At 43.2% G+C, this 13,201-nt stretch overlaps 1 long non-coding RNA gene across 1 annotated transcript; it reads left to right on the top strand.

Annotated features, from left to right (window-relative positions):
• The first annotated feature begins 233 nt into the window (after positions 1 to 233).
• On the top strand, positions 234 to 5,450 carry LOC144306618 (uncharacterized). Its single transcript, XR_013373710.1, has 3 exons — positions 234 to 673; positions 3,910 to 4,355; positions 4,852 to 5,450. It is a non-coding gene; the product is annotated as an uncharacterized LOC144306618 (long non-coding RNA).
• The last annotated feature ends 7,751 nt before the right edge of the window (positions 5,451 to 13,201 follow it).

Genomic DNA, 13,201 nt, shown 5'->3' on the forward strand with positions numbered 1-13,201 from the left:
CGATGCACATGGTGTGGGGTCCTGGGGTTCCACGGGCCTGGTTGTGAAATGAACCGTCTAACCTCCGCCCTGCCCTTTCCCTCGAGCCCTTCACTTTGGAATGATCTGCTTTTGGTATTTCCTTCAGCGCCGCTGCCCTAACAGGTTCATGTCCCTCCTTCGTTCCCCCCCGCCCCGTCCTCCCCGGAGCACACGCTACTCCCTGCGTCTCCCCTGTAGCCCAGCTCCCCAGCCTTTCCTCCCAGGGTGCTTGGTCCCATCGCTGTTCCTTGCTCAGGTTATTGTACGATGTACACACCCCCCAGTCACAAGCCAGGACATACCAGCATCCTTCTCCTGTCGTACTTTTTTGCAATTTTTGTGGATTCTACGAAGTTTTCTCTCCTCCCAAAACTTCCCCCATCCACGTCACACACAACGTCCTTGTGCTGTACTCAAACACGCAGATACTTCACCAGGTCTGTCCCCTCGAGCAACCTTCCCCGCAGCTTCTCAGCCTTCTCTAGTCTACACTGGCTGCCCTCAGGCCGGCCCCACAGCTGTCACCGGGGTCCGGTCATTGTCGTCATCATTCTAGAATTTTACTCTGCCCTTCTTTTCTTGGACCAACTGCTGTTGGATCTTAGAACGTCCTCCTCCTTGATTTGCCCCCTCGTTGGGTAGAACTCAAACGGTATATGGGAGGTTAATTTTTTGAGACCTTCAATGTATGAGGAAAGTCTTTAGGATAACTTGGCTGAATACAAAATTCTAGGTTGGAAACCTCTCCCCAGAATTCTGAAGCCTTCCCGCCGTAGTCCTCCAGGGTCTGTCAATCTCTGCTTGTATAATCTGCTCCTTTTTCCAGTTTTTTGAAGGTTCATAATGTTGTTCAGGGTGTCATGCCTTTTTATTCATGGTGGGAATTCTGTCTCTAGATTTTAGGAATTTGTCTTAAATTATTTATTGGAATCCCTTCTGTCCCTGTTTTTATCCTTATCTTTAGTATTTGGATCTCCTATCCTGCTCCTTTTTTTAAAAACATTTAAATCTTTTGACTTTTATCCTACTTTCTGAGAAACTTCCTCACATTTATGGTCCAGCCTTTTTTTAAAAAATTATTTTTTAAATTCCACTGTAGCTAACATACAGTGTTTGTTAGTTTCAGGTTGTCAAAACTTTTTATTGGTTTTCATTTCTGCTGTTTTTCATTTATGAGAATTTTTTTTCTCTGAATATTATTTTTTATAGCTCTGTTGATTTCCTTTCTCTGGAGATAATTATACTATTTTAGAAGGTTTGCTTTTCTTTTCTTTTTGCATAGCCTCCAAATTTCTTTATTCTTATCATACATTAGGCCAAATGTCCTAAAGCTTTTTCTCAAATTTCTAGCAAGCTTTAGATATTTATTCATATTAGCAGTAGAGCACTAAAAAGCTGAATTGGACTGTAAGATCCATGGAATGGATGAGGCTCATCAGCTTCACTTAGGGTCGTATGCATGGGTGGGCCTCTCCACTGGGGAATCCCTAATACTATAGTTGGGTCGTTTTTCTGGGACTGGTCAGATTTCCGCGAGAGAGTCCTCCCCGTCTCCTGCCAGTAGCATATAAACTGCTCCCAGTAGTCAAGAGAGAGAGGGCGTGGAGGCCGGGACAGGAGCGTGCCCTCGGCCAGATGGGGTGCGCCTTCTGCTTGCCCTCCAGAGAACGAAGCTCTAGTCTGCTGCCATGTGGGAAGGAAGAGAAGACCTAACATCCAGCTGTTTCATCAACGCCTTTAAACTGATCATTTGGTTTTAACTGCAACTTAAGCTCCACTTCCAGAAGTTCCCACACCACAGATTCTTAGAGCATTTTGCAGTGTAAACGAGGTTGCATCTTTTTGTCTTTCACACTGCCCATTTAGGATCTGACTGGTTTAGATCTAAGTCAGATTCCGCTTACCCATATACGTGGCCGCTTTCAAACTCTTCTAGCTATTATTTCCTCTCCTTTTATCTTTTACTTTGTGGATTTATGCCTTGTGTGTATATTTAACTAAGTATCAACTATCTACGGTAGCATATGTGGTTATGTGCAGTTACACATGGTGTGTGCGTACCTATATGCGGCACATACACTAGATGCACACACACACACACGCACATAACATGACGATAACATTCTGCATACGTAAAGAGACAGTTTGGGGTAGAGCTAAAGTTAATATGTTGTTTCAATGTTCCATCTATAACTGAAACTTCAGATTAATTTTTTGTTCATTTATTTGACCCTTAACTGTTCACATCCGCGTGGGCTTCAGATTTGTTGCTAATAAGATATTATTTACTACAACTTCTAAACATTGAAAGGCGCTTTCTATTCTGATGACCCCATTGCCCATCCCTGGGTGCGGAAGGTACCAGGTCAAGCTTAGCATGCAGAAACTCTCTTTTATTCCATACTTAGAAAGAAGTCTTACAGTGCACCAATGATGTATTCTGGCCAAAAAGTCAAACGTGAATATCTAGACCTACTTAACAATTTGTAGGAAATAAAGGGGATATCAGTGGATAACCAGCAAAATCAATATTGCTGGGAATAACCCCATTTCTTCAATAACAAATTTTCAGAGAAAATTAAAGAGAGGGAGGGTCCAGAGGGCATCCTATATGATACAATACATTTCAGAAATGTGTCTAATTGCATTGTATGGCTGTTATTTGGATCCTGAGTTGAGCCAACATATTGTTTTAAGAAAATTAGACATTTGGAAAAAGTTTAAACAATATTATTCTAACAATATTTAAACAATATTGATTATATTAAGGAATTATTGTTGCTATCTTATGTGTTGTAATGATATGTGGTTATAATTTTCAAAAATCTATCTTTTAACTCTAAATGACATGATAACATGTCATATGAGATACTGCTGTAAGGCTACAGTAACCCAAACTTGTATTGCCAAAAGAATACACAAAATAGATCAGTGGAACAGAATGCATAGCCCAGAACTAGACCCAGGCAAATATAGTCAACTGACCTCTGACAGAGGAGCAGAGGTAATACAATGGAGAGACCAGCTTTTCAACAAATAGTTCTGGAATAACTGGACAGCACATGGAAAGTAATGAATCTACACACAAACCTTGCACATTTTACAAAAATTAAGTCAAAATGGATCACGGACCTAAATATAAAATCCAAAACTATAAAACTCCTAGTAACATAAGAGCAAATCTAGATGCCCTTGGGTTTGGCAGTGACTTTTCAGATACAACAACTATTTCTAATTGCCAATACTTGGAAGCAACCAAGATGCCTTTCAGCAGGTAAATGGATAAATAAACTATGGTATCTTCATTCAGGAAAACATTAATCAGTGCTTAAAAAGTACATATCAAGCTATGAAAAGACATGGAAATGAAGGAAGCTTAGCTGCACATTATAATGAGAGAAGTCAATGTGAAAATGCTACAGGCAGTACATTTTCAACTATGTGACATTGTGGAAACGGGAAAACTACAGAAACTAAAAGTATCAGGGGCTGGAGGGAGGGGCGAGGGGATGAACAGCAGAGCACAGAGGGTTGCGAGGTGGTGCAGCTGTTCTACGGGATACTGTACTGAGGGTTGCATACACTCATATGTTTGTTCAAACCCCTATGACACCAAGAGTGAAGCCTACTATAGACTCTGAGCCTTGAGTACTAGTGATGTGGCAATGCAGCTTCATGGGTTGTAGCAGGTGCACCACATGGTGAGGATGTTGACTCTGCAGGGGGCTGTGTGTGGGTGGGGGGAGCAGCGAATAATACATGGGAAATCTGTACTTTCTGCTTGGTTTTGCTATGAACCAAAGCGCTACAATACAGCCTATTGAACGTGTGTGATTATCCCTTAACTGTTTACAAATAATATAATTAAATGTCTGGAATTTTCCACAGAAAGATCCAGGGTGAGGCGTCAATGGAGAACAGAGGTAGCGAGTAGGCTGCAGATTAAGTAAGAGTGGCCATGAGTTGATGATTGTTGATTCTAGATTACAGGTAAATGATGCTTTATTATACCGTTCTCTCCACTTTTGATATGTCTGAAATTTTCCATAGTAAAGGCTTTGAATACTGAATAGCTCAGCTGGGTTACATGAGGGTTCTATAACCAGTAGAACAAGTGCAGGCAACTAGTAGCGAACCCCTTCATAACTGGAAAGAGGTGACTGAGAGTGAATAAGCGTTAGACGCCCGCTGGAGGCCGAGGGGCACAGAATCATCCATCTTCACATCCCGCTGGAGCAAGAAAGGTGTGGGCTGGGACATCTCGGTGAAGGACGAGTGCTCACAGATCCTTCATGAGAAATCTTAGCTGCATTACTGTCCTGACAGAAATAATGGTGAGTGATGGTTGCTACGATGACAGCAGGTATATATTCTAGAAGAACATTTATTCCTTTCCATACTATTCCTAATAAATTGTGAAAGTCTCAGAAAAAAAAAAAAAAGATCATCTCTATAAAAGCTACAAAAAAAAACTCTTTCCCTTTCATAGTGCCTACTGAGAATATTACTATCTTAAGAGATGGGTTTTATAGTCGAGTAAAGTTTAATGTTTCAAAAGATACTGTGCTCTGATTCCCATCCTTGCTGGGTATGACCCTACCAGACTGGCACTGCTACAGATGACAACCATAAGTTCTGGCCATAATTCGTAAGCAACAACCAGAAGGCATGAAGAATGGGCAAAGGCAGGAAAAACCCACACTGAAATTATCAGGATTACAAAGTGATTTCACATTTTTCAGTCTTTAGTTAGGAACCAGGTATAATTGGTAGGTAGTGGGGAAGGTGTCAGGGGCCTACGTGGAAAAACTGATGTCTTTCTGCTTTCAGAAACCAGAAGATTGTATTCAGAAAACTGCACTTACTGGAGAGAGAAGAAGAGTTTTAGAAAAGAACCAGAGGCCCCCAAGTTCCGTGAGTCTAAATCTCTGGCTGACACCCCTAAGCAACACCTGAATGAAGCAGACTCAGCTCGTCCTAAAGACAAAGATTGGAACTAAATGAAAGCTTCCACTCAAGGAACACTTAAGAACCTGAGTTTGCTGTTCAACTGCAATTGACTGCTAAACCAAAAGAAAAAGGGTCCAGATTATTCACAATTTATTATTCCGGATGTCTAGAATAAAATGTAAAATTATCCAACATATAAAAAACAAGGAAAATGGAACAGTTTCAAGAGAATAGAAAATCAACTGAGACCAACCTCAATAGATCAATGGATATTATCCAATGTGAAGAATAGAAAAATATTTAGGATAAAGTGAACATATGACTTCAAAGGTACCTGTTAAATATAATCAGATAATCTAACATATGTGTAATTGGAGTACTAGAAGAAAAACAAATGGAGAATCAGGAAAAAAAAAACACCTTAAGTAATGGTCGACACTTTCTCAAATTTAATGAAAAGCACAAAATTACAGATTCAAGATATTCAACAAACAGAAAAAGGATAAACACAAAGGTTGCAGCAAACTATAAAAGTCAAAGCTAAGAAGCAGGTCTAGTAAGCAGCAGTAGAAAAAACATATTACATACAGGGGAACAACATTTGAATTCACTTCTGACTTTACATCAAAAACCATGGAGGTCAGAACGGAGTGAAATAGTCATGTCTGAAATGATAGAAAAAACTGTCAGTCCAAATTGTATATCAAGTAAGAATATTCTTCCAGAATGAAAGCAAAATAAAGACATTTTCAGATAAAATCAAGAGAATTTGTTGCCAGCAGACCTGCGCTATAGGGAATGTAAAGGAAGTTCTTGAAACCGAAAGGAAATGATACCTGACGGGACCTCAGATCCTCAGAAAGCAATGAAGAGCATCATAGACGATAAATAACTGGGTAAATACAATACTTCTGGGGTGGTTTTTTTTTTTGCCATCTTCTCAAAATTTTTATAATACATATGACTTATAATACATATGCATGACTGTTTAAAGGAAAAATTATAGCATTGTCATAGTTTATAACATATAGATGTGACATAAAAGAAGGAAAATGGACCTACATGTTTGTAAGATTTCTGCACTTAAGGAATATATAACTGCAAATAGCCTATGAAAAGTTAAGGATATATATTTTAATTCCCAGAGCAATCCCTAGAATAATAATGAAGAGAAGTATAACTAAAAACCAGTTAGAATCGTCTGGGTGGCTCAGCGATTGAGCGTCTGCTTTTGACCCAGGGCATGACCCCAGAAGTCCCCGGGATTGAATCCTGCATCGGGCTCCCTGCATGGAGCCTGCTTCTCCCTCTGCCTGTGCCTCTACCTCCCTCTCTCTGTGTCTCTCATGAATGAATAAACAAAGCATTTAAAATATATGTAAATATATAAATAAGAAAATTATAACTGAATTTTTAAATAATCTGAGTAGTATTAAAATAATATTTAAAGGACATGAAGAGAAGAACAGAGGAGAGAATGGAAAACAAACAATAGAATGCTATATACCCACAGCAATAGATTTATTAAATAGTAATGGATTAAACATTTCAATTAAAAGGCAGAGTTATCACAATAGCTCTTAAAAAGCTTTACACAACTATATGCTATGTACAAGAGACGCACAGGAAAGATGAAAGTAACTGTATGGGAAAGCACATACCCTGCCAACAGCAAGCATAGAGAAGGCTGGAGTGATTGTATTAATATAAGATAAAGTAGATTTTAATACAAAAAAAATGTAAGAGATAAGGAAGAGCTTTTCATGGCCATAAAATGGGGAGTCAGAAAGACCTAATCAAGCATGACCTAATGAAACAGCAGGTACAACGTTAAGACACAATGAGGCAGTCGACCCAATGGGTGAGATAGGTGAGTGGATTGGAGGTACGAGCCGCTGGGGGGAAAAATACAATGAAACAAGAATTTATATGATTAAAGGGAAAGATAGGAAATGCCGTATCCTATTTGGAGAGCTGTAAACTCTATGCAAATGCTAGAACAATTAGACAAATCAACAGAGACATGGGTTCTGAGCAATACCACCCTGACCTGGTTGGTTTTTATAAAACAGTACCCCGAACAATTGCACAGCACATTCACCAGCATAGACCGTATGCCGGGCCGTAAAATAAATCTCCAAAAGTGGGATCCCTGGGTGGCGCAGCGGTTTGGCGCCTGCCTTTGGCCCAGGGCGTGATCCTGGAGACCCGGGATCGAATCCCGCATCGGGCTCCCGGTGCATGGAGCCTGCTTCTCCCTCTGCCTGTGTCTCTGCCTCTCTCTCTGTGACTATCATGAATAAATAAAATCTTTAAAAAAAAAAAAAAATAAAAATAAAAAAAATAAATCTCCAAAAGTAACAATATTCAAATCACACAGAGTTTGCTCTTTGATCACAGTGGAGTCAAAATTTGAACCAATAACAACAAAAACGTCTCGAAAACCCCTCAATATTTGGAAGTTAACACATTTCTAAATAACCCGTGAGTCAAAGAGTAAATAACTAGAGAATTCAGAAAATAGTTTGACCTATTAGTTTCCATGTTAAGCAGTTTAAGAAGAACAAGTTAAACGCCAAGCAGATAGCATGGAAGAATAATGAAGGGCACAAATTAATGAAATAGAGAACACATAAGCAATAGGGAAAATGAAATCAAAAGGTTCTGAGCTGGTTTCTCCTCCAGCTCGGTCACCAAATCTGCACAACATGGGGAGTCACTTCACCTTTCAATGCATCTGTTTACTCATTTATCTAATAAGGGAGGTTAGACTGAGATGACACACAAAGGTGCTCTAAAGTTTTAGGTTCTCACAGAGACCGGAGAGCAATGATAATAGAATTCTAAAACTAAGCATGTGCTAGCAGTTGCTCAGTAAATATACTGAATAAATGAAGCCTCCGGGTATGATCACTTTTCCAAGGATCTATTTTCATAATCTATAATGCTGATCAATTTACATTTTTATACTCAAAATAATATGTACCATGAACATAGACATGACACAAAACTAATTCAAATACAACGTTCTGTATCAAGCATTAGGCTGTCAGCTTAGTTAAAAGTGAACACGTGCAAGTAGTTGGATTGCACACCAGAAACTAAAGATCCCAAGCTTGATTTCTGTTTGACTTGCTCCTGAGGCCCTTGGAAAATCATTGTCTTTTTGTTCGGTGGGTCTATCTCCCCATATGAGTTGTCTGCCTTATTTGTAAGATTTAATCATACTTTCAGCAAAGCCAAATGTTTTCTGCCTCAAAATGAATTCTGGTAGATTTCTACAAAGGAGCATCCCTCATTTTCACCTTAGCTCTCATTAAATGTGTTTTTTTTTCTTAAAATTACAACAATTTAGAATATAACTTTAATAACGTCCAGAAGGAAGCACATCACTGAAATCTGAAGACTTAAAATGGGATAAATAAATCACTGTCCCCCCTACGTGGCACTGGACACAGTGTCAAAGTATGTGCTCTGCAGACCAGCGCCCGAGAGTCGTCACATTCAGCTATAACCAGCAACTAAGGGGGCCTTCCCTATGGCTTGTTTCCCATTATGGCCCAGGACTACCTCTTGGAGTTTAGCAGGCTACACGGATCTGAGTCTGTGAAGTAGGGTGTATGAGAGAGAAAAACAGGACGCAATAAGCGTAATAACTGGAGGAAAACCCACGTTGGCACTGGACGCTTCCAACTTGCCAACAGGCAGCAGTAATGATACATTTTTAGCAAAATCAGCAGACATGATGTTCATGACTTAAATTTAATCCCAAGGACGCATGCAACAAGCACACCTAACGGACATCCTACAAGATACCTAAGACTCTTCAGAAGTGTCAAGTCATGGAAGACCAAGACTGAGGCCCTATCCCAGATTGGAGACGTGACAGTTAAATGTACGGTGCTGGGTTGGATCCTGAACCAGAAAAAAAAGGACATTGGTGAGACAACTGGTGAAGTTTGAATAAGATCTGTAGGCCGGTTAATAATAAATTGTATTAATGTTAACTTGCTGGCTGTGGCCCTGGTGCTATGTCGATGTGAGATATTAATATTTGGAGAAGCGAGGTGAACAGAAAATACGGAAGGCTTCGTACTATTTTTGAAACTGTTTCTGTGAGTCTTAAATTATTTTGCAGCAAAAAGTTGTTTTGATTTTTTTTTTAAAGTAAAGATATAGATAGAATAGAAGCTTCCAAATCAGTGTGTGTTGGTGAGGAATTTTTAAGAAAACTAAAATAGAAGTTACTTGTAGAATAGTTATTCTATTACTTTCATATGGGGGGACGGAAGCACAAAAAGAATGAATAGAAAATGCAAACGAAGAAGGTAAAAATATTTTTAAATGAACACAATGTCAAGAACTAATTTTTCAATAAAATAGATCTTCGTATTAGAACCAAAAGAATTCATCCACATGGTACTTTTAAATATATGTAGTTTCTGGGTCCTGAAATAAAGATTAAAAGCAGAAGAATACTAGACTAGAACGGTATGTCAGGAAAATATTTATTAAAGCTAGTAGTCCTAATTTGATATCAAATAAAGTGTACTATAAAGAAAAATGTATTTAGTGGTCTAGCACCGCCTTCGGCCCAGGGTGTGACCCAGGGTCCCAGGATCGAGTCCCTCATCAGGCTCCCTGCATGGAGCCTGCGTCTCCCTCTGCCTATGTCTCTGCCTCTCTCTCTCTGTGTGTCTCTCATGAATAAATGAATAAAATTAAAAAAATAAATAAATAAAAATGGCTCCCACATAGTGATAAAAGTAACAATTTCCCAGGAAATTTAGGTACATCTAATAATGATAATTATTAATTATATATAATATAATAATCTAATAATACCTCTAGGTAATTTTAAAATTGCTGGAATTCACAGCCCACAATTTATAGATTTTAAATGCACTTTTTTCTCAGTATTAATGGATTAAGTATACAAAATAGTTATCAAATTTGAAGAAAATATAAAAAACACAAAAAAGAAAGCATCTGGCTGAAATTTATAGAACCCCACAGTCGTTGGAGGACTGACCACACACCAGTCACAAAGCAACGCTCCCGAAATAGTAAAGAATCACTATCGAGTTCTCCGACCACAATAAAATTCTGTTAGAAATCAGTGACAAGAAGATAACTTTTAAACCCCATACATGTTTGGAAATTTTAAAACAGACTTCTGAAGAACGTACAGTCCTAAAAATTGAGAGCTGAACAATAATGAAAAATGCCACGTCATGAGGAGAGGAGCCGCTCAAGAAATACGTCAAGTACGGGGGAGACTGAACGCGAGGTAAGCCTCAAACTCAAGAGTCTAAAAAAAAACAAAAAAAAAAAAAAAGGAAATAAAAAATACAGAAATGAAAGAAGTACAAAACAAAGATACACCAGAGACAATCAAACCAACAAAGCTGAAGATTGGTTGTCGGGGAAGACGTAGCAGGGAGTGGAGGCCAAACCCGGCCAGGCTGAGCCAAGGAAGGGGGCGCAGCGCAGGGGTGGGGGTGGGTGCTGGGGGGGCGGTGACACATCCCCCAAGATGACACAGAGCCCTTGAGAACCCGGGCAGCTGTGCCCCAGCCGAGTCCCCTACCCCCAGGCCGGGGTGGGCCAGGGTTTGAGGAGGAGGAGGCGCAGGGCCCGCGGGCACGGCCCCCCCTTGGCCGCCCCATGCACAGCCCCCCTGCATGTACAGCCCCCCGGGCCTGGGCGCTCTCTGGGACTCCCACCCGCCTCAGGGACTCGCACCTGGGAAGGGTGCCCCGGGCTGGGGACCCGCGCTGCTGGGGCGCCACAGGCCGGGCTTCCCACCACGTCACCCAAAGAAGAGCCTGGGCTGCCCGCTTGGGCCTTGCTCTTCAAAGCTTTTCTTCTGTGCGGGGGGATAATCCAGTTTTGTCTACAACGTGGTTCTTTTTTCTTCAGATTTTCACTTCCTTCCGGGTCGGTGAACACACGGTGCAGCCCTGGCTTCTGCAGCAGGATTCGGAGAGTCGTCGGCTGCAGCACCCGGCGCCGGCCCGAGGCCCGTCAGTGCCCCCAGCCAGCTCGGCCGCCTCGGCCCGTCAGCCCTCGCTTGGTTCTCTCTCCTTTGCTTCCTTCCCCCTTATCGTATGTCTGTGTGTTTTCTTTCTTTTTTTTTTCTCATTTTTTATTTATTTATTTTTTATTTTGTGTGCGTGTCTGTGTTTCTTTCTTAAGCTCCACATGGGCGTGACTTCATAAGGCACTTGTCCTCCTCGGACTTCTGTCACTTAGCATAACGCCGTCTAGCGTCCTCCCTGTCTTTGCCAGGGCCAAGGTTTCACGCTTCTCGTGGCCGCGCGATGTGCCCTTATGTGCACGGAGAGCACATCGTCCGTGTCCTGTCATCATCGAGGGACACCGGGCTCCCCATGGCTTGGCCGTTGCCGACACTGGGGCGCATGTGCCCCTTCGAATCGGTATTTTTAGATCCTTTGTCTAAATGCCTAGGGGTGCAGTTGCTGGGTCATGGGGTAGCTCTATTTGGGAGGGACCTGCACCGGCTGCCTCCCCAACCGTCCAGGGGGGCTCCCCTTTCTCCGCTTCCTCCCCAACACCTGCTGGTCCTTGTGTTGCTGATTCCAGCCCTTCTGACGGCGTGACGTGGTATCTCCTTGCGGCTTTGAGTCGTGTTTCCCTGATGACGGTGATGTGCGGCGTCTCTCCTTGTGTCAGCCGTCCGGGTGTCTCTTTGGAAAAATGTCTATTCATGTCTTCTGCCCATGTCTTAACTGGATTATTTGTTTGGGGGATGCTGAGCTCGCTAAGGTCCTTGTAGACTGTGGGCCCGAGCCCTCTATCTGACAAGACACTTGCAAACACGTCCTCCCATTCCGTAGGCTGCCTTTTCGTTTTGTTGATTGTCTCCTACAAAGTGGTTCTCGAACTTTGGCCGCATTAGGATCGAACCCGGTCAAAACTCTCCTAAAGGCCCTAAACTGCTCCCTGTATCCCAGGCAGGTGCCGTGAGCGGCGTCACGACAAAGGCCATATTGAGCCTTTAGAGAGAGAGAAAGGGGCTCCCATGCACGTTCACGAAGGCCAGACCGGAGCGAGCCCTCGTTCCACTTCATTTCAGGAAACCTCAGTGCCGTTGCACTTGTAAGAAAATCCCATAAAGGGATCCCTGGGTGGCGCAGCGGTTTGGCGCCTGCCTTTGGCCCAGGGCGCGATCCTGGAGTCCCGGGGTCGAGTCCCACGTCGGGCTCCTGGTGCATGGAGCCTGCTTCTCCCTCTGCCTGTGTCTCTGCCTCTCTCTCTCTCTGTGTCTATCTCTATCATAAATAAATAAATCTTAAAAAAAAAGAAAATCCCATAAATACTTTCAGTCAGCAAAACAACAACAAGTGTTTCTTTATGAAAAAAATAGACAACACGTTTGATAACCCACCTCACAAATGAAACCCAAGTACTTTGGGATATTTATAAAACATAGAGACACTCATTTAAAGAACATGAAAAAAGAAAAAAGAAAACCGCAACAGTGACACGAAAGTCGTTAGGCATGAGAATTTCCCGTGGAAGTTCAGGGTCTTAGCACGCCACAGCGGCTTCGCCAGCACGCGGCCTTAGAATGACGTAGAAGAGCGAGAATTCCACGTTCCCAAGCCGCCGACCGCCCAGCTCTTCCTTGGTGACGGATCACAGTGTCCTCTTCTCCCTGCGTCCGGATGGCCTCGAGGGAAAGTCTCTGCTCCTCTGCACCAGCCCCGGGATCCCACCGGAACGACTCAAGAACAAGTCGCCTCGTTTCCGTTTTCCTGGTTGCGTGTTCTGGAGCCCCAGGTGAGGACATCGAGGGGACAAAGACGGGAGGGAGGGTCAGGCCGGGCTGCCCTCCCTCGGCCGGGCCGCCTGGGCCTCGGGCCTTCCCGCTGCGGCTCCCCACGGCCGCAAGGCCACGCAGGTGAGTCGCACTCGGGTCCCGGACACGCAGTGGCCACTTGTGAAAGTCTGTAAGCCGTGAGGAGGCCACGGCCACTGCCCGTCTCCCGCCAGGCAGCCTGTCCCCCACGGCGGCCCGGGCCGGCCTGCTGGCCCCTCCACCCTCCGGGCCCGGCCTCTCCGGCGCTCGGGATCGGAAGGGTCGCGTGTCAGGCGGCGGCAGGCCGGGCTCCGGGCCTGGAGGGAAGCCGTGTGTCTGCAGCGACGCTGCCGCGGCTCGCAGCACTGCCCACGTCTAGGCCGGAGATGTCGTCCCGTCCCCCGC

Source organism: Canis aureus, chromosome 37, assembly GCF_053574225.1.
Source record: "Canis aureus isolate CA01 chromosome 37, VMU_Caureus_v.1.0, whole genome shotgun sequence".
NCBI classification, from domain to species: domain Eukaryota; kingdom Metazoa; phylum Chordata; class Mammalia; order Carnivora; family Canidae; genus Canis; species Canis aureus.